General features: G+C 41.3%; 1 pseudogene; it reads left to right on the forward strand.

Annotated features, from left to right (window-relative positions):
- The first annotated feature begins 458 nt into the window (after positions 1 to 458).
- Positions 459 to 22,601, forward strand: part of LOC129406566 (leucine-rich repeat-containing protein 37A3-like) — a 51,106-nt pseudogene continuing 28,963 nt past the window's right edge.

Consider the following 22,601-nt stretch of genomic DNA (forward strand, 5'->3'; position numbering starts at 1 on the left):
CCAACAGGGAATGTGCAGACTCATTCAATCGCCACTAAGATTTCAGCTCTACCCAGTCTGGGGGTTTTGAAGACAGTACCTTCTCCAACCACACAGAAGACCACAGGTCAGACTTCTAATCAAAATCAACCTTCTACACATCAATATATAACTGTACCTTCAGAACACACTGTGAAGACTAAACCCTCGACAACCCTGACAAGTACCAGTGCTACAGAGCACTCAGATGTGACACCTATTACACCATCTCTGAGTCCTCATTCAAACCTGAGTGAAGTCACATATCCACCTATAAACAAGGACGTTCCTGTCACTGAAGGCAGTTCAGTTACAGCTCCAACCATGCAAGAGACTGGAGTTCCGTTTTCAAAGGCCCCAAAGAAAGCTGAGGTAACAGTTTCAACAAGTACCACTCTGACAACCCCCACAGAGGGATTGCTGTCAGAACAGCGTCAGCATCAACACACAGATCTGAGTGAACAGACATCTGTAACTTTGGACGAAACGCCACAACCAGAAACATCAAGGACAGCTTCCCTGACTCACTCTTCAGCCCTATCTTCTGGACGATCTACTTCCGAAAAGGCACATGTAGATTTCCCTGAGCAACTGCAACAGAATGAACACATGACCTTCAACATATGTGAGCTCTGTACCTGAACAGAGGATACCCTCTCCTGCACCGGTCTCAGTCCAGAGAAGAGACTCCGTAGAGTGCCTGTGCCAGGGCCCAACATCAACAGGACCTTCACTATACTGTAAGAATCACCTTTCCTCTCATCTCTGCATTCTGCCTATTGACGTAGCAAGCCTTTGCTTCAATGTCTTCCTGTATCTGCCTCATCCCCCATGTCCACGTTAAATGATTCTCTCTCTTTTTTCATATTTTGTTGGTCAAAAGATATCCTCATTCTTTGGGGCTGGAGCGATAGCACAGCGGGTAGGGCATTTGCCTTGCACTCGGCCGACCTGGGTTTGATCCCCGGCATCCCATATGGTCCCCCAAGCACTGCCAGGAGCAATTCCTGAGTGCAAAGCCAGGAGTAACCCCTGAGCATCACTGGGTGTGACCCAAAAAGCAAAAAAAAAAAAAAAAGATATCCTCATTTTTCTTTAAATGTTGTTTCTTCTTCCCCAGTCTTTTTCTTATAATTGTCCATACTCTCTTTCCTTCCCTATTTTTGTCTCACCCTCAACCTATCCTTCATCCCCTCATTCCTTCATTTAATTCCCTAACCTTTGTTTTCTTTTTTGCCCTAGCTTTTTTTTTTTTAGACAATAGTATGTCTTCCTTATCTTTTTTTGCTAGTGCCACACCTTGTGCTTATGGACATGATTTCTGGAGCCAGACTGCCTGAGTTTGTCATTTGTTAGCTTTGTTACCTTGGACAAGTCATTTAGCTCTGTGACTCAGTTCCCTTTTCTTTAGGTGGGGAGTATGGTAAATTATCACTTCCTAGTATTGCTGTGATACTTGTTCATTTTGATACTTATGAAGTTAAGTACCAGGGGTAAGTCCTCAGCACCATCCCCCCGCACCCCTACCAATTTCATGCATCTATACATGTGTAAGTTCATAAACTTTGGTACAATAGGTCAGTAAAGTAAACAGGATAATGTGTGAAAATCCCACTTTCCCACTCTCCCAGCTGTATGACTACCGCACAGTAACTCCTGTTACCATCTTGGGTTTTCTTCTACTTTCTTTCCTGTGTATTTTTTCCCCCACTAAAGATAATTCTTTGTGATTTGTTCTTTTCCTGGTGAAGTACATTGAATATATCTCTCCTCACTAGTCCCATTCATTTTCTAATTTCCCTAGTCTGTCTAGAAATTTCTACTATCTCGAACTTCGAATAGAGAGTATAGATCTAAAACTTTGGTGTTCTCTGGCAATGTTTTTTAAATATTTATTTGCTGATAATTTTGTTCATTTCCCTGTATATTATACTTTTGAAATTAAAAGTTTCTCCATTGATTTGCAGTAGGAGTTACAATAGGTGTGAGTTTGGAAAAATGACTTACATGCTAATTAATTGGCATTATTTTAGCTACTCAAGGAATTAGGAAGTTTAGGTTGTCAGATATTTCATTGTTTGACTAGTCACCCCACATTATGTCTCTAGTGGGGCAAAATGGGAATCTGATAGCTGTGGAAATAAGCTGGTGTCTTCTGTGTTTTCTTTATTCTTTTACTTATTCTGTTTTGTTTTGTTTTGCTTTTTGGGTCACACCCTGCAATGCTCAGGGGTTATTCCTGGCTTTGCCCTCAGGAATTACTCCTGGCAGTGCTCGGAGGACCATATGTGAAGCTGGAAATCGAACCCGGATCAGCTGTGTGCAAGGCAAACGCCCTCTCTGCTGTGCTCTCGCTTCAGCTCCTCTTTTACTTATTCTGTTCATTCTTTTCCTACCTATTCAAGTCTCTGAACTGTGTTTCTTCATAGAAATTTCCAAGGAAACTCTATTTCTTCCATTGATGGAAATACATGGAAGGCATACCCTTGGGTTGAGAAACTGTGAGTATATTCTCTCCAAATATGAATATTAAAAAGTAATTGCACCATAAAATCCTCCTTAGTATACAATTTTAAGATCAATACCTCTGATAAAAGGAATTTCCCCCTCACATCCCATAACAACCTCCATTAGTTATAATAGTTTACTTCTTTAAAAATTTTTTGTTTACTGGGCTGGAGCGATAGCACAGCGGGTAGGGCGTTTGCCTTGTATGCGACCAACCCGGGTTTGAATCTCAGCATCCCATATGGTCCCCTGAGCACTGCCAAGGGTAATTCTTGATTGCAGATCCAGGAGTAACCCCTGTGCATTGCCGGGTGTGACCCAAAAAGCAAAAATAAATGAATAAATAAAAATTTTTAGTTTACCAAGCTCTTATTTAAAATGTCTCTTTGTTTTCCATTCTATAACTAATAGAGTTAATTTTATACACACGTATACATATATGTATATATTTTGGTGATGCAGCTGGTTTTTATTGAAACTTACTTTAGAAAGATGTGAGAGGAGAAAAAGAGAAGTACATGTTTTAGAGACAGCCCACACAGATGAACAAACATGATATGTGTTCACATTCTTTTTTATTTTTTGCTTCTTGGGTCACACTTGGCAATGCACAGGGGTTAGTCCTGGCTCTGCACTCAGGAATTACCCTTGGGGGTGCTCAGGGGAGCATATGGGATGCTAGGATTCGAAATTGGATTGGCTGCGTGCAAGGCAAACGCCCTACCTGCTGTTCTATCACTCCAGCCCCATGACTACATTCTTAATTAAAATTTAAAAAATGATTCATAGTGCAAAATTTAATCTTCTGATTTGTTTTTTTCCCTGTAAATATAACATCTGCCACTTGATACTTTCACTTTATTTTGCTTTAGACTTCTTTCCTTTATGGTACATAAAGGTTTACCCCATCCATTTAAACTCCTGTTTAATAGTAATTGTATTGAAAGATGTTTTGATTTTTTTAAATTTGTTTTTGTTTTTGTTTTTTGGGTCACACCCGGCAATGCGCAGGGGTTACTCCTGGCTCTACACACAGGAATTACTCCTGGTGGTGCTCAGGACCATATGGGATGCTGGGAATTGAACCTGGGTCGGCCACGTGCAAGGCAAATGCCCTACCCACTGTGCTATTGCTCCAGCCCCCTTGATTTTTTTTTTCACATGAATTACTGCAGCTCATGGTCTTGTGAATATGGGCAAATAGGTCTGTTAAATAGATAAATAGATATAGATTTGCTGGGCTGAAGGATATGTAGTTATAAAAATTTAATTGACCTCAAAATAGTTGTGCTAATTTAACAGTTCATGAAAGCATTGATTCTCCATGCCCATCCACCTCTGAGCATTCTTCATTCGGGGGCTGGTCTGATGAATGAATAAAAGGGATCCCATCTGTATTTTAATTTTTCTGGTTATTTTTGAATTTAAATACTTTTACATGTTCACTGAACCTTTGCATTTTTTGAATGGATGGTCCTTTGCCCATTTTTCTGATGTTTATTGCTTTTTTAATTGTGTCAATTGAGACACAAGTGATGTATAGAAAAATATTGACATCCGAAGTAGTAGACTAATCTTTTATGAGTTTTGTATGTCATTAAACTTGAATATGAGTAATAAATGATGTTTAAATTAATGAAAGCATGATAGTCATAGGAATTTGATACTTACTGGCAAGATCGGAAAAGGCTATAATTAATTCATTTTTAAAAATATCTTTTTATTTTAGCTATTTTGATTTACAGTTTTACAGTATTGTCCATAGTAGTGTTTCATGGTTGTTCATGGTTAGGTTTCAATCGTACACTGTTTCAACACCCATCCCTCCACCAGTGTACGTTTCCCAGCACCAGTATCCCTAGGTTCCTCCCATCACCCCCCACCCCCCACACCGTGCCTGCTTTGGACAGGCACTCTTCTTCTCTCTGTCTCTGTCTCTGTCTTTCTCCTTTTGGGTATTGGGGTTGCAATATTGATACTGAAAGGTTATCAGGAATATCCCCTTATCTACCTTAAACACTCAATTCTTGTCCAGCGTGATCACTGGCCTCAATCATTCTTGAGTATTTGTCATATGCACTTTGTGCACGTTTTATTTCCCAGAACAAAAAAAGTTAATGGTGTTAAGTTTCAAAGGGCTTCCTTTACAGATTTAATTTCATTCTTCATGGGGTATCCAGAGTAATGTTTGGAAGAGAGGAGGGAGTGGCAATCCTGAGGTTCTGGTGTCACCCAGAATTTGGATCTGACAGATTTTCTGACCTAGAGAATATGCTTTGAATAAGTTACTTGGTGTGAAGAGTCAATAGCTGTGCTTGTGTGATGGATATCAGTATATGATGGATATAAGTGAGGACAAAACAAAGAGTTTAAACAGAGATCACTATCCCTAAGTTAAATAAGAATTGGGGTCTTTAGAAAGCACCATGATTATGTGTAAGAATTAGTCCTATGTAGTAAATAGTCATAGTTATTTTGCATTTTGGTCCAGAAATAATTTTTCCATTTCTCAGAATCCTCAGTGACAATTCTTTGACTGAATTACATAAGGATTCATTTGAAGGCCTGCTATCCCTCAAGTACTTGTAAGTTAGTTAATCATTCATTTATGAGATTTTAGCTCTGTTGTTTATAAAACAAAGGGTGTGCAAGTTAATCTTTATCATTTCTTCCAGTAATACAATTCTATAGTTTTGTGATTATAGCATTAAAAACCTCTCATGTTATTTCTGGCACTAAATTATATTTGCATTTATGTATATAAATATCTACATGTGCATATATAAAAAAACTTTAGGCTTACTCTTCAAGCCCATGTTCTCCCTGGATCGTGTACTTTGCTTACTTGTCCCCATGTCTCTTTGTTTGCTTTTTTTGGTCTGGAGAAACGGGTTATCTTGTGAACAAATTCTTTCTCTTTGCAACCCCCCCAGGATCTTTCTAAGAAAGTTTCATTCAATATAAACTGTCTTGCTTCACAAAAGTTTTTCTTTAAACTTTAATAATAAATGAAAAGTACTTATATTTGCATCACCCATGTAAACTTAACTTAGAGTGCTAATATACCATCTCCTCTGTGTTCGCATAGAGTTCCTTTATGTCCCCATGGATCAAAACCAATGCATGGTCCAGTTTTACATAGCCCATTAACTTAAGAATTGTTTTTGTCAGCTGGGGATATTGCACAAATGTTGAGTGTGATGCTTAGCAACAGGAGGCCCAGGTTGGTTTCCCAGCAGAACGAGGTTCTGGGCTCCCCATTCCCTGACCCCCCAGTAATGTTCCTGAAGCATCCTCTGAGCACTACTAAATAAAAACAAAGAGCTATGCAAATATGTTCCTGTTTTTATTTTTTATTTTTAAATTTTCATGTATGTATGTATGTGTGTATGTATTACTTTTGGATCACACTCAGGGATGCCCAGGGGTTACTCCTGGCTCTAAACTCAGGAATTACTCCTGGCAGTGCTGGGGGGACCATATGAGATGCTGGGGATCAAACCCGGGTCAGCTGCATGCCAGGCAAACACCCCACCCGCTGTACTATCACTCTGGCTTCATTATTTATTTATTTATTTATTTATTAAAATTTTGTGCATGAAGAAAGATAGATTTTATTAAAACTTATTTAGAAAGTTGTGAGGGAGAGGAAGTAAGAAGTATGTGTCCAAGAGAGAACACAGGTGAGACAGAGTGGAAATAAACAAGCAAAGAAACAGAAAGAAGCAAGTGAGATAGTCAGGCCCTGAAGAGCAAGCCCTGAGGACTTTCAGAAGGTGTTTTTATTCAATCCTTCCAAAAAGGTTGTCCTTTCCTGGAGTTTTGCATACTAAAAATTAGTCTGGGTGTTGTCACAGGAATGTCTTGCACTGTTGATGTTCTCTTTATAATCTCATGGATTCTTGTGTAATTTCTTTTCTGAGGGGACCAGCCTTTTCTGGGTGGGGCCTTGGATTTTTGCATCCTGGTGGTACCTCAGTTTCTCCTCCAAGAGCTCAGGATTTGCATTTCAAATGATGTGACTCAAGCTCTTGAGCTACTTTGGGGCTAGGGAATGTCTTCTTTAGTTTTAGTATTCCCCCAAAGTACATCTGCCAGCCTGCACCAGTAGGAAAGGGAAAGCAGTCCCAACCTCATCACAGGCATCCTGGGTCCACCGCCTGTCCCTTGCAGGAAAGAATTTCAAGAGGTGCAACAGTGAAGCAGATTGAATGAAACGTGCTTAGGAAGATGTGGGAGGAGAGAAAGGAGGGCGATGTTGGAGAGAGAGCACCGGCTTTTCCAGAGTGCAAGTGAATAAGCCAAGGAACATAGACCCTAGCAAGCGAGACACACGGGAGAGCACAGCTTGAAGAGCAAGCTCAAACTATGCTTGTGTTTATAAAGTTGATGTTTGTGTTTTTCTGTAAAAGAAAAAATATTATAAAAATATGCTCTGCAAAATCTAGAATATTATTATTTTTAAATTTCTGGCCTTTATAGAAAACTTTTAAAAGTTGGCTTAATAAAAATTATTTAAAAAATAAAAATAAACTTGAATTATAGAACAAGAAAATAAAGAACTTTACTTGAATTCCATTAGCCCAGAATTTTAAAAAATATGTGTAGTTTCATCATTGTGATTTGCAATACATTCTTACACCCTATGTCAGCATATTTCTGAATTATCTATAACTTAAATGAAAATTTAAATATGAAATACTTGGCTAAAACAGAGTGATTCTATAGCAGTACTATTAAGAACATGTGAGATTATCACGAGGAGAGTTCTGTTGTAGGAATTGTTGGGCTATTGTCACACAGACATCTTGGACAGAATCTTGTAAAAAGAGAGTAGGAGAAAGGTAGAACACAGGAAAAACACCTCAATGCTCTCAGAATACCAAAAAAGAGAGTAGACACCTAGACCCAGGAGTTGTAAGCCAGGGCTAGCATGCAGAGCTCCCTCGTGCCCACCTGCGCTGGGTCACTCAGGCCTGCAGTAGATCACTTGGAGGGCCTGTTAACCCCCCAACACAGTTCCTGCTCCAGCTGATTTGGAGTAGGTTGATTGGAGAACAGGCATCTTCAATCAGCTCCCAAGTGAGACTGGTGTTTGAGAACTATTTGGAAAGTTAATACATGACGGTGTGCATTGTGGGTCAGAAAAGGAAAGCCTGGGACTGGAATGATAGGACAGGGGTAAGGGGCTTGCTTCTGCACATGGGTGACCCAGGTTTGATCCCCAGCACCATGCAGGGTCCCCTGAGCCCCCCAGAGTGATGTGTGTGCAGTCAGGAGTGATCCCTGAGCAGTGCCAAGGAAGGGAACGAAAGAAAGAACAGAGGCAAGAAGAAGAGGGATGAGCTAGGAGATAGTTATACCCATCTTGGTCATATGTGAAAGAACTTAAGGAGAATTAATAGATATAAAACAGTCAACTGTAATAAAAAAAAATTCAGCACTCTGAGGATTTTGTTTGTTCCACCCCTGTACAATGAAAGCAGTGAATTAATGGAATATTCAGAAAATATAGAACCAAAAATTGATTTTCTATTATGATAAAAAAGTTTAATTCTAAATTAGTTCAAAGTTCTGTCTGAAAGGAGTAATTTCATTTCACATTATATGAAAAAGGATCATTTTATTAGCCTAGCTAAACAGGAAGGTATATAAACATGAGACTGTTCATTTGAATATTTGAAATGATTATATTAAATATAGTAATTTCACATGGAGGTAAAAAAAATTGAACTCCAAGTAGAATTGAGAACATAAAAATCACCCAATCAATTCTCTGCTCCAAGAAAAGTTTAACTCCAATATTAGAACCAAGTAGTCATACAATTAATTCATGAAGATTTGTGGTTGAGAGAAATGAAAGAAGGTTAGGGGTTCTGGAACATTCAAATCTACTCATTCAATATTATTTTGACTTCTACTAGTTATTTCTAATATTATATATTTGGTAGTTAATTGAAACAATATTTTCCTCTTCCTTTTCCTAGAGATTTATCTTGCAATAAGATACAGTTCATTGAAAGGTGTACATTTGAAGCATTACCATTTTTGCAGCATGTGTAAGTTAAAAATCACTGTCACTGTCACTGTCATCCTGTTCATCATTGATTTGTTCCAGCAGGCCCAGTAACGTCTCCATTATCCTAGCCCTGAGATTTTAGCAGCCTCTCTTTACTTGTCCTTCCTAGTGGCATTGCATTAGAGGCTCTTCAGGATCAGGGGTTTGAGACCCATCATTATTACTGTATTTGGCATATGAATACACCATAGGGAGCTTGCCAGGCTCTCCCCCCATGTGGGCAGTAAACTCTCAGTAGCTTGCCAGGTTCTCCAAGTTACGTGACTTATGATAACCATGTATAAACTAGCTAAGAGAAAACTACAGCAATTTGTTCTCAACACAATAGTTAGAAAAGTAAACTAGTTTTCAGGAAGTACTGGAAATGTCTAAAGTCTTCTATTCTGTAGATTCTCAAATGTAGGATGAGGCAATATCCCCAATTTCTCCTGAAAAGAGGAATATCCAGGTATGTTTAAAGACTTCATATTCTAGAGCATTCCCTAATTACTTTATTTAAAGAATTAAGTGAAGCTTGGGTGAAGACTCATTAGCCTATGGTGACCTCAGTCGATCCTTATTTGGGATGCTTTGAAAGGTCACTTGACAGGATCAGCTACAGAAGAGCACAGAGATTTAATATAGACTGAGTTACTGTTCCTTGAATGAGGCCTAACAATGCAAATCTTTAATATCACTGTAAACAAGTATTTGAAAAATAATCAGCTAAGCAAGTCTAGTGCACATTTCTTTTACATTTACTTTATTTCTGGGTTCAAATTCAATGCTATTGTAATACAAATTTCTTTTTTATTATTTTCAGAAGACACACTCTCCTTCTACCACAGTAATTATGACTGAGACAGCATTTTAAAGCTTACATACACTCCCCCAAATGTCACCACATTTGATTACACTCGTACAGTGAAAGAATGAACAGGGACAGAACTGAAGAAAATTGGACAATATCTATTTTAATATGTGTGCACAAGAAAGCAACGCTTTGTTTGCTAGCAACTTCTTAAGATCTGTTTTATTAGGGGAAATATTTTTATAATTATTTCTAACAAAACTGTTAATAGCAGGGTCAGGAAATCAATTAGCAATAGAGTCCCACTTCCAAAAATAACATGTTTTTTATAAGCACCATAAAGATGATTCCATTCCCTTGTACAACGTTTTTTACTCTTTTCCGAGGCTAAGAAACACTGTTTAATATCACATACAGAAAGGGTTTCATTAGCATCATTGCACAGGCCTCATTGCATCCCTCCCTGCTCCCAACTTCACACACAATGCTAGACTCTAGCTTGGGAGACACATTTTAGCCCAGAGAGAGGCCAGTTGTGCAATGAAATCCAAAATAAAACCTTATGTTTGAGTTACTAAACAGTTCCCCTAACATTGTCAACACAGCGAATTTTAAAAGCTGCAAAGATCTTCACTTAACTAAGTTTGAAAGATTTTTTTCCTTCTTACTCCTAGTAGCTTCAGCTACTAAAACTACAGCAAATCCTTTTTTGCCTGTAAGTAAGTATTAGTATGAGAATTACTAGTCAGAGCAATGTGAACAATAGAACCATGGCCCTCAACCTGGATGATTTTGTGCCCACATGACCCTTGATAGTGCCATGAGGTAGTTTTTATTGTTTTAATTGTCAGATCTATAATGATGCTGTTGGTGCCTAGTGAGCAGAGACCTCCAGATACACTGCTGAATAGCTACAATGCACTGGACAGCCCCCCCATAAGTATCCAGTCCCCATGTGGCAGTAGTGCTGAAGTCATGAATCCCTGTTCTAGAGAACTTCATTAGTGAAGTATTTGTTAAGCATTTGCTATTTTGTGTCATAAACATCAAAGAATAAATCTTAAAGGTCTTTCACAGTGATGTTTAGTGCATGAAATGTGGTTATGTGAATTAGAAGTAATGCCTCCTTCTTCTCCTTCTCCTCCTTCTTCTCCTTCTCCTTCTCCTTCTTCTCCTTCTCCTTCTCCTTCTTCTCCTTCTCCTTCTCCTTCTCCTTCTCCTCCTTCTCCATCTCCTCCTCCTCCTCCTTCTCCTTCTGCATCTCCTTCTTCTCTTTCTCCTCCTCCTTCTGCTCCTCCTCCTTTTTCCTCCATCTCTCCCTCCTCCTCCTCTTCCTCTTTCTTCTTCCTTCTTTCTCTTGTTCTCCTCCTCCTTCTCCATCTTCTCCTCCTCGTCTTCCTCCTCCTTCTCCTTTTGCATCTTCTCCTTCTCCTTCTGCATCTCCTTCTTCTCCTTCTCTTCCCTTTTCTTCTGCTCCTCCTCCTTTTTCCTCTTTCTCTTCTTCCTCCTCCTCCTCTTCCTCTTTCTTCTTCCTTCTTTCTTCTTGTTCCTCCTCCTCCTCCTTCTTCTCCTTCTCCCTCTTCTCCTCCTCCTCCTTCTCTTTCTGCATCTCCTCCTCCTCCTCCTCCTCCTCCTCCTCCTCCTCCTCCTCCTCCTCCTCCTCCTCCGGCTCCTCCTTTATTTCCTCTTCCCCTTCATCCTCCTCTTCCTCTTTCTTTTTCTTTATTTCTTCTTCTTCTTCCTCTTTCTCTTCCTTCTTCCTTCTTCATCTTCTTCCTTCTTTCACCTTCCTTCTTTCTTCTTTCTTCCTTCTTCGTCCTTCTTCTTCTTCTTCCTTCTTCTTCTTTCTTCTTCTGCTGCTGCTTTTGTCTTCTTTTTTTTCCTGTGTTTTTTCTTTGGTAGGAATCTTGGTTGCAATTTAATCACTGAACTGAGCTTTGGAACGTTTCAGTCCTGGCATGGAATGCAGTTTTTACACAAGATGTAAGTAAAAAAGCAGATAAATATACATAATAACACTGCATCAAAACATCATACAGTTATTATTAACTAACTGGTGCAAGGCCAGTGTGAACTCTATGTCTTGAGATCCAATTCTTTTTGTTCAAACGAAGAAACTAAGGAACAAAGAGGCCAAGAGATTTGCATGATGCCTGGCATGCTTTGCTTTCTCTATTATTGATTATTGGCTCGAGCACTAACAGAAAGGTATCCATTAGCATTGTCTTGTGATTCCCACTGGTATGGCCCTGAACTGTGAATGAGGCTTTGAATTCCCAGTTTAATTCCAACTTTGGTTCCTGTTCATACGCAAAGTTTCTAACCACTTAAATGTATGCAACAAAGAGCCGGGAAGAACTAGGTATAACAGTTTTTACTGGGAGTTGGCTGAGAAGGAGAATTATGGATTCATTCCTAGCTGGTAGCTTCTTTTACATGGGGAAGGAGAAGAGTTCCTGAACATCTGTCTTAGCATATTTCCCTCCCTCATAATCTAGACCATTATTTTGAAGAAAAAATACATATGTATATATAGACATATATATACATATATATACATATAGATACACACCTCTAAAGTGAATTCACTGTGGTCAGTATAAAGATTTGAGCTGTGGTAAAAGTTGGTAAAAAGCTATGATAAAAACATACCATAGGCTTCACACCTGGCAGTGCTGGGGAGGGATCCAGGATCACTCCTGGCAAAACTGGCATCACACTGGCCAGCTGAGCTAGAAGGCGGCCATGGGAGGCACCTGGAGTTCTGTGGTGTGGTGGGATCAAACTCTGGGCTTATACATGGCAGACATGTGCTCCATCTCTGAAACTATCTCTGTGACCCCAAAAGTGTTTGTGTTACATCAGAGTGAGTGAAAAACATTCATCAAACATACATTGTTCTTGCCTAATTTCATTGTACTTACTTTTCTGATTATTCATGTGTAAGAAGCGTGTGGTTTTATACCACTTGGGTGAAAAGTTCCCTCTGATTTCTCTCTGATTTGATGTGACACAAGCAGATCAAAATACAGAGGCTTAAAGGAAATTCTGTACTCAAGCGGAAGGTCCTCCTTTCAGTCTGACTTTGAAAAGAGTCTTCACCTGCTTGTGTTTCAGAAATCCAGTTTTATACCATTCCTGCAGATTAGATGAAGGAAGGGCAGGAAAGCAGCTCGGTGATTCTGCATGGGTATAAACCTGAGTCGATCCTCCGGCAGACAGATTAGATGGGGCGGGTAAGGGTTGGAGTGTGTCTGGGCCGGGGTCACAGTTCCTGCAGGTGCCCACCTGTAGCAGCTCCCCTTCACCTCCTTAATTTACTGACAATGGCAAAAAGAACCCTGAAGACCAGTTTAGTAAGGAGCAGGCTTAGAGATTATTGTCACCTCAGTGCCTCTAATGCCACATTTTTACTAAGCATTATATTATACCAAGCACCGTAAGAACCTCAGTTTTGGTATAGTTTTGTAGGAGACAGCGGGGGCGGGGTGGAATGGCATCATACTTTATAAAAATTAAGACATTCAAGAACATTCACAGAGTGCCATTTCTTCTGAGTGTCAAGCCTAACTATATGGAAGAATAGAGCAGGGTGTTTGTCACCAAGAACCTTGAGTACTGGAAGAAAGAAGACAGATGCTGGTGGGAAAACATGAGAGCCCTACTGCTAGTGCAGACAGCAGGGTAACAAGATAGTGGGGCGACACTGGAGATAATGGTGGGTGGTGTACTGAGAAGGACTCATCATGAATGAGGTTGAGGAGACAGCTCAGAGAGCTGGAGCCTGAGCTTTGCATTGCCAGCAGTCACTCCCATTCACACCTCCAAATGTGGTCCCCAAACAATGAGAAGAAAACCCAACAAATTTATAATGGAGAAGGTGACGATTTATTTGAATTGCATATATTGAAATTTTACTCTCAAATGAGAGAAAAAGGTAATGAAAGAATCATAGATACCTGGAAAGAAATGATCATCCCTAAGGGAGCAAGAGATGTGAAGTGGAGCAAGGAAAGCCTCTTTAACAAATGGTGCTGGCACAACTGGACAATCACATGCAAAAAAATGGGTTTAGACCTTGACCTGACACCATGCACAAAAGTCAGATCAAAATGGATTAAAGACCTCAACATTAGACCACAAACCATAAGGTACATTGAAGACAAGGTCGGCGAAACCCTCCACGATATTGAAGATAAAGGTATCTTCAAAGGTGACACGGAACTAAGCAATCTAGTAAAAACAGAGATCAACAAATGGGACTACATTAAACTAAAAAGCTTCTGCACCGCAAGAGATACAGTGACCAGAATACAAAGACTATCCACAGAATGGGAAAGGATATTTACACAATACCCATCAGATAAGGGGTTGATATCAATGGTATATAAAGCACTGGTTGAACTCTACAAGAAGAAAACATCCAACCCCATCAAAAAATGGGGCGAAGAAATGAACAGAAACTTTACCAAGGAAGAAATACGAATGGCCAAAAGGCACATGAAAAAGTGCTCTGCATCACTAATCATCAGAGAGATGCAGATCAAAACAACTTTGAGATACCACCTCACACCACAGAGACTAGCACACATCCAAAAGAACAAAAGCAACCGCTGTTGGAGAGGATGTGGGGAGAAAGGGACCCTTCTTCACTGCTGGTGGGAATGCCGACTGGTCCAGCCCTTCTGGAAAACAATTTGGACGACTCTCAAAAAATTAGATATTGAATTCCCATTTGACCCAGCAATACCACTGCTGGGAATATATCCCAGAGAGGCAAAAAAGTACAATCGAAACAACATCTGCACATGTATGTTCATCGCAGCACTGTTTACAATAGCCAGAATCTGGAAAAAACCCGAATGCCCCAGAACGGATGACTGGTTGAGGAAACTTTGGTACATCTATACAATGGAATACTATGCAGCTGTTAGAAAAAAGGAGGTCAAGAATTTTGTAGTCAAGTGGATGGGCATGAAAAGTTTCATGCTGAGTGAAATGAGTCAGAAAGAGAGAGACAGACATAGAAAGATTGCACTCATCTATGGTATATAGAATAACAGAGTGGGAGACTAACACCCAAGAACTGTAGAAATAAGTACCAGGAGGTTGACTCCATGGCTTCGAGGCTGGCCTCACGTTCCGGGGAAAGGTCAACTCAGAGAAGCGATCACCAACTACATTGTAGTCGAAGGCCATGTGGGGGAAGGGAGTTGCGGGCTGAATGAGGGCTAGAGACTGAGCACAGCGGCCACTCAACACCTTTATTGCAAACCACAACAGCTAATTAGAGAGAGAAAACAGAAGGGAATGCCTTGCCACAGTGGCAGGGTGGGGTGGGGGGGAGATGGGATTGGGGAGGGTGGGAGGGACACAGGGTTTACGGGTGGTGGAGAATGGGCACTGGTGAAGGGATGGGTTCCAAACTTTGTATGAGGGAAGTATAAGCACAAAAGTGTATAAATCTGTAACTGTACCCTCACGGTGATTCTCTAATTAAAAATAAATAAATTTAAAAAAAAAAAAAAAAGGGAATACCCTGCCACAGAGGCAAGGTGGGGTGGGGGGGGAGATGGGATTGGGAGGTGGGAGGGATACTGGGTTTATTGGTGGTGGAGAATGGGCACTGGTGGAGGGATGGGTTTTCGAACATTGTATGAGAAAAAAACAAGCTTGAAAATGTGTAAATCTGTATCTGTACCCTCATGGTGACTCACTAATTAAAGAATTTAAAAATTAAACAAAATAAATTAATAAAATAAAACTTCAATGTAAAGGAAACTTGCAGGAACCAGTCTAAGGCCTAGTAAAGTTCTCAGGAAGATGATCAGTCAAATGCAAACTTATCTTTTTACTGTTTGTCACCAGTAAATCATTTCAATTAGTTGTTTGTAAAGGAATCAAATAGATTCAAGTTGTAGTTTCTGGGTCTGATGTCTTGGAACAGTCATTGTGAAACATTGAAACAAATAAAAAGTGTCACTGTGGAGAAGTTAAAAAAAAAAAAAAAAAAAAAAAAAAAAAAAAAGAAATGATCATCCCTGTCATGTGATTTAAATAGAACTAGCTCCTAAGAGTAATTCAGTCACCTCAACAGATTGTCATGGAGTCTGGGGAGATAGCGCACTCTGTAGGTGCTGGAGCCCCAGGGTTAAGCCCCTGCACGACATGGTTCCCCAGCACTCATGGAGTGCCCAAGTATGGCACTACCCACCCCAGCAACGAAAGTGTGGGAGCCCAAATGTGCTGGGGGATGGGCTCCTTTCTTTGGGGCCCAATCTTTCTAAATGACCTAGCTCATTCCTTTCAGGTACAAGTTGCCTGCTTGATCAAAACTCTGTGTCTGGAGCACAAGTACAGTGGGTGCATGACTTGCCTTGCACATGGCTGATCTGGGTTCAAGTCTCAGCACCCACATGCTCTCCCTGAGCACAACCAGGAGTAATCCCTGAGCACCCTGCTATGTGTGGCTGAAAAACAAGGGAAAATAATGTTACATCTTTTTCCAAAGGCAAGGGATTCACTTAGCTCATTTTATTACCTATCTGACAAATGACTGGGTTGATTAGAGGCTGGGTTGATCATAATTTACTCCCTGCATTAAATATATCTGGGGAAAGGTCGAGGTGAGAGCCAGAAGAGCTCAGTCAGCTGAGGGCATGCCAGGTGTAACCCAAACCTAAGCACAAACAAAACAAAATGGCCCAGCTGAGGTGAATTGATAAGGAATTAAAGGAAGCTGAACTCCAAACCTCACTTGCAGGATCTCGGGGAAGATCCCAGCGATTTTTATATTCATAACTTTGCATTTCATTTATTTTGTTAAACAGGATTTTAATAAACTAGATGAAATTTAGGGTCCACAAAAGCTTGATTCTTCCTGGGTTCCAGGTAATTATCACTCAGTGAGTTTTTTGAATGAAGCATCTATAATATTAATAAACACTGAATGGTGAACACATTATCAGTTGAATGAGTAACAGGTCACCTACAATATGCCATAATTATTTGCAAATGTAAATTAATAAATTTTCCATAAATTGCCAAAATATTAGTAAGATGCCATTGTTTTTGAAAGGGAGCTAATCACATCTCTTACAGATGAAATCAGGAATGACATATGTTATGGAAATCCAACAGCATTTGCTAATCCTAAACGTTCAGTATCTTTTTGTTTCCTTTTTGTTTTGGGGCCACACCGCCATGCTCAGGGGTTGTTCCTGGCTCTCCTCTCAGGAATTACATATGGGATGGGGGATCAAACACGGGTCAGCCGTGTGTAAGGCAAACACCCTACCTGCTGTACGATTGCTCCAGCCCCAAGCATCTTTTTTTTCCCTTCTGACTTTCAAGTGTTTCTTCGTTCACCTACACAGGTCTACACTGATGGCTTGTTTAAAAAATTCTTTTAGTCTTCTCATCAGTTCTAAGGTTACAAGTTCCATGATTGTAGCAACTGCAGACTTGACAAAGTAGAAAGGCGATGCCTTACTCAGACAGAGCAGTGGACACTCTGGCTTGTTTGTGGAACATCAGTGTTTTGCCAAGACATAAGTACTAAGAGAGAACAAAGGAAACCCAAACCTTGTTCCTACTGACCGCTTGACCCCACTGTGGAGATTGTCAGTGAGGTGGGGAGCTGCACTGTGAAGGCAGACGGAGCTGTGGTCACAGCGAAGCCCTCACGCTCTCCCAGCCACATAGCATAATGGCCTGTCTTTAGATGAGTGTCCACACGAGAGCTTACTCTAAGGCATTGTTATCAATTTGGGGTGTGTACTGAAATCCTGGCAGCAGCTTCTTATCGTTCAAAAGCTTCTACCTTAAAGAGGAAGACTGCTGAGGACCTTGGAATGGTTTAGGGGTGACTGGATTCTTTGTAATAATTTGGGAAGTTGAGGAGTTGGTCACATTCAGCAACTACTCTGGTCTCCCAAGTGCGTCTTTTCCTTCCCATCTTTATAAGGGGATATTCTCTGTTTCAACTTAGTAGTGCTGCCAGAGCACTGTAGGGGTCACACCTGAGCACCACCCAGATTTGGTTCAGCTCCCCGCTGCCCCCATACCTCCAATTGGGTTTTACCTTTCTTCCTCATCTTTTTTGTTGCGAGATATCTGAGGGTGATACACACCCCTGGCTGTGATGCTCCCATATTCAGTTGCGGTGCTCACCAGAAATCCTACATCAGAGCCAGGCGCTTGCCCCCTGAGCTGATGGTTGCTGCAGGCCTCCATCCTTTCGGGAAGGGTGTGTGTGTGTATGGGGGGATCTCACACACGACCACCAGGGGTTGCTCTTCTACTCGTGTTACTCATGTATAAGAATCTTCTAAGAGCTGTGCTCACACCTGTGCTTGTCAGAGGCGCCACTTCTCAGCGTGATTCTTGCTCATCGTTTCTCTTTTATATCAGAGAGCAGCAAAGACCTTCCTTGCCTGAATTTCGAGGTGGATTCATGTGTCTCTTGGGGTCTTGCTTTTCCTGAGACTGAACTCCACCCGTGCCCACTGGCAGAGAGCCATCTGCTCAGCCACAGTGGCCTGGGCTGGAAGCCACTACAGGGTCTGTGGTCCCTAGCAAGAGGACAGTGTGGCTCTGTCACAAACTAAGTATCCATGTTCGTTCAGATAACCTGGGGGATTGGGAGACAGACATGAAGTCCACTGTGTGCACATCTCTTAAAAAAATACTTAAAGAACATGATTTACAAAGTTATTGAGAGTTGGGTTTTTTTTAATTGAATCACTGTGAGCTACAGTTACAGAGCTTTCATATTTGAGTTTCAGTTACACAATGATCAAACATCCATCCCGCCACCAGTGCACATTTTTCACCATCAATATCCCCAGTATCTCCCCCATACAAATCCCAACCCTCCTCATACCTCTATGGCAGACAATTTTCTCTATACTCTCTCTCTACTTTAGGACATTATGATTTGCAATATAGATACTGAGAGACCATCACATTTGATTTTTTATCTACTTTCCGTACACATCGCCCATCCCGAATGATCTCTCCAACCATCATTGACGTAGTGATCCCTTCTCTATTCCAGCTGCCTCCTCCCCAGCTCATGTGGCAGGCTTCCAACTATGGAGCAATATTCCTGGCCCTTGTCTCTGCTGTCCTTGGGTGTCAGTCTCATATTATGTTATTTTATATTCCACAAATGAGTGCAGCATTCTATGTCTGTCCCCTTCTTTCTGTTTCTGACTCATTTCATTTAGCATGATACTCTCCATGACCATCCACTTACAAGCAAAAAAAAATTTTTTTTTTTTGCTTTTTGGGTCGCAACCGGCGATGCTTAGGGGTCACTCCTGGTTCTGCACTTAGGAATTTCCCCTGGTGGTGCTCAGGGGACCATATGGGATGCTGGAAATTGAACCCAGCTTGCGGCATGCAAGGCCAAAGGCATGCAAGGCAAACGCCCTACCCGCTGTGTATAGCTCCAGCCCTAAAAAGCAAATTTGATGACGTCTTCTTTCCTAACAGCTACATAGTATTCCATTGTGTAGGTGTACCAAGGTTTTCTTAACCAGTCGTCTGTTCTTGGGCACTTCGGTAGTTTCCAGATTCTTGCTATTGTGGATAATGCTGCAATGAACATACAGGTGCAGATGTAATTTCTACTGTGCTTTTTTGTACTCTTGGAATATATTCCCAGAAGCGGTATTGTGGGGTCATATGGAAGCTCTATTTCTAGTTTTTTAAGGAATGCCCATATTGTTTTCCAAAAAGGGTGGATAAGTTGGCATTTCCAACATGTTGTTGGGTTTTAGGTATACAATATTTTGACCCCAACCCCACCATCAGTGTTCCTACACCCAATCTGCAATCTTGACAGGCACATTTCAAGGTCAGTGGTTGTAGGGTTTTTTGTGGGGGTGGGGGATCGGGGAAGCACACACAATGGTGCTCAGGGATTACTCCTGGCTCTGCACTCCAGAATCACTCCTCACAGGCTCAGGAGACCATATGGGTTGCTGGAGACTGAACCCAGGTCAGCCGTGTGCAGGGCAAGCGCATTACCTGTTGGGCTGTTGCTCTGTCCCAGTGGTGGTTGTTTAAGTCTCATATTTTAAGTGTTGAGCCTGTGCTTTGAGTAGAGAGCTATACCACTTTCCCATATCATTGGTAAAATAAAGCCCTGGCCCTTGTCCCGCCCTTTATTTTCTACCGCCTGTTGATTTCTTTGCTTCTCTGTCATTCTCCTTCCTGTACTCTGGGCTCAAGACTGATGTAGGCATCCCCTTCTACTGCATTGCATTTCCTCATCCAATTATTCTATCTACCACAGAGAAGTGAGATCAACCTGTATGTGTCCTCATCTGACTTCACTCAATATGATATCCTCCAGTTCCAACCAGGTTGCAGCAAATTACATGATTTCATCATTTCTTGCAGCTGCATAGTATTTCATTGCATATCTATTCCACATCTTCACAAAACAGTCACCTGTCGTTGGACACCTACGTTGATTCCGTATCTTAGCTATTGCACTGAGTGCTGCGATGAATGTGTGTTCATGTGTCCTTTTGAATGTTTTTCTAACCTGGGGTAACATACTCAACAGTGTTTCCACAACCTTTTACTGGTGTTGCTTGCCAGGGATTGGGCCTTTTTTCTTGTGATGTTAACGTCCTCCTGACTGACTGCAGTGCAACTGGAAATCAGTTGCCGGGGATGAGGAATGGCAGAGCTGCAAGACAGACCCCAGAGCTGCCAGGAATCTCATTCAGCCAATGTGGTGACACGGGGGATCGAATTCGAGACTGCATGCTTGCAGTGAGGGGGTCAAGCCGGAGTCCCCAGATAAGATCTATTTCAAAAGGTCATTGAAAGTAATATTGCCTGGGGTCAGAGAGATGGTACAGTTGGCAGGGCACTTGCCTTGCATATCACTGACCCATGTGTAATCCCCAGCACTGAATGTTCTCCCTATAGAGCACCACCAGGGCTGACCCCTCTGTGCACAGCCAGGAGTCAGCCCTAAGCACAGCTGGGTGTGGCCGATTAACCAAAAGAAAGGGAAGGGAAAGAGATCAGTCTTTTTTATTGTTTTTGGATTATACCCTGCAGTGCTCATGGGGTGCTGGTCCTTGAGGGGGTGCTTGAGGGGGGCCATGTAGTGCCTTGAACCTGCCCCACCCCTCCCCCTCGGCAAGGCATTTACCCCAGCCCTTCTTTGTTTGCTTGTTTGAACCCTATTTTTGTTGTTATTTATTTATCTATCTATTTATTTATTTATTTATTTACTTTCTGGGTCATACCCAGCAGTGCTCAGGGGTTCCTCCAGGCTCTGCACTCAGGAATCACTCCTGGCAGTGCTGAGGAACCATATGGGATGCTGAGAATCGAACCTGGATTGGCTGCATGCAAGGCAAACCTGCTGTGCTGTTGTTCCAGCCCCTTCGTTTATTTTAAAATAGGATTCTCCAATAATGTCCAAAGGACCTAGGCACCGATTATGGTGGTGCTCACGGATCTGATGATACCAGGAGTCAAACTCAGCACCTCAGAAATGCCAGGCATCTGCTTTGCCACTTTGAGCAAACTCCTCAACTCAGTCATGGTCTCTAAGACTGATAGAAACTGTTGCTCCTTTATTTATGGGGCTGGGGATAGACCCTCAGACTTTATATCTGCAAGACAAGTGTTTTACTTCTGAGCCTTACTTCTTAGTCCTTTTGCCATAGTTGATTCCATAAAGCATAGAAATAAGTTCATGAATGTATAAGAGGCAATGGATGAACTAGGCATGCACATACATTTATCTATAAAATGCAGAATGAAGTCAGCCAGAGAAAGAACTGACATGCAGAGCAGGTGTTCAGGTGCCCTTTCCAATTTTTGACTGAATACTCACTTCTTTTGTATAGACATGTTTTCATTTTTTGTGGGCACATACCCAGGTATTAAATTGCTGAGTCTTTGGTAACTATGGCTAACTTTTTTGAGGAACCATCAAGCTTTCCTGCAGTGCCTCTTTTTATATTTTTACCAGCAGTGCATAAGGATTTCAATTTCTCCATCACCCTGGTTGCACTTACTATCTGTTTTTAGCCATCTTACTGAGTATAAAGTAGTATCTAATTGTGACTTGGATATGTGTTTTGATAATGGCAAGATATTAACTATCTTCTATTTAAAAAAATTTTTAATGACTCACCGTGGGATATAGTTACAGACTTACAAACTTTCGTGCTTACGTTTCGGTCATACAATGATCGAGTAACCATCGCTTCACCAATGCCTATTCTCCACCACCGATGATCTCAGTATCTCTCCCACCACTCCCAACCCATCCCCACTACACCCCCCTGTCTCTGTGACAGGGCATTCCCTTTTGCTCTCTCTCTCCTTATGAGTGTTGTGGACTCTCAATAGAGGTATTGAATTGCTATCATTTGGTTTGAAGTCTACTTTTAGCATGCATCTCCTATCCCGAGCGGGCCCTCCAAGCACCCCATAGTTGGTGTTCCCTTTTCTATCTGAGCTGCCTTTCCCCACTACATGTGAGGCCAGCTTCCAAGCCATGGAACAGTCCTCATGGTATTCATCTCTACTATTCTTGGGTGTAAGTCTCCCATTCTGTTTCTATATATTTCACAAATGAGTGCAATCTTTCTGTGTCTGTTCCTTTCTTTCTGACTCATTTCACTTAGCATGATGCTCTCCATGTAGATCCACATACATGCAAATTGTATGACTTTATCCTTTCTAACAGCTGCATACTATTCCATTGTGTAGATGTACAAAATTTTGTTAACCAGTCATCTGTTCTTGGGCACTTGGGTTTTTTCCAAATTCTGGCTATTGTAAACAGTGCTGCAATGAACATACAAGTGTAGATGTCATTTCTTCTATGCTTTTTGTATCTCCGTGATATATTCCCAGAAGTGGTATTGTTGGATCAAATGGGAGCTCAATTTCTACTTTTTGAGGATCATCCTTAGTGTTTTCCAAAAGGGTTGGGCCAGTCGGCATTCTCACCAGCAGTGAAGGAGAGTCCCATTCTTGCCATACCCGCGCCAACACCAGTTGCTTTTGTTCTTTTGGACGTGGGCAAGTCTCTGTGGTGTGAGATGATATCTCATTGTTGTTTTAATCTGCATCTCCCTGATGATTAATAATAAAGAGCATTTTTTCATGTGCCCTTTGGCCCTTTGGATTTCTTCTTTGAGAAAGTTTCTGTTCATT

Source organism: Sorex araneus, chromosome 7, assembly GCF_027595985.1.
Source record: "Sorex araneus isolate mSorAra2 chromosome 7, mSorAra2.pri, whole genome shotgun sequence".
Classification (NCBI taxonomy): Eukaryota; Metazoa; Chordata; class Mammalia; order Eulipotyphla; family Soricidae; genus Sorex; species Sorex araneus.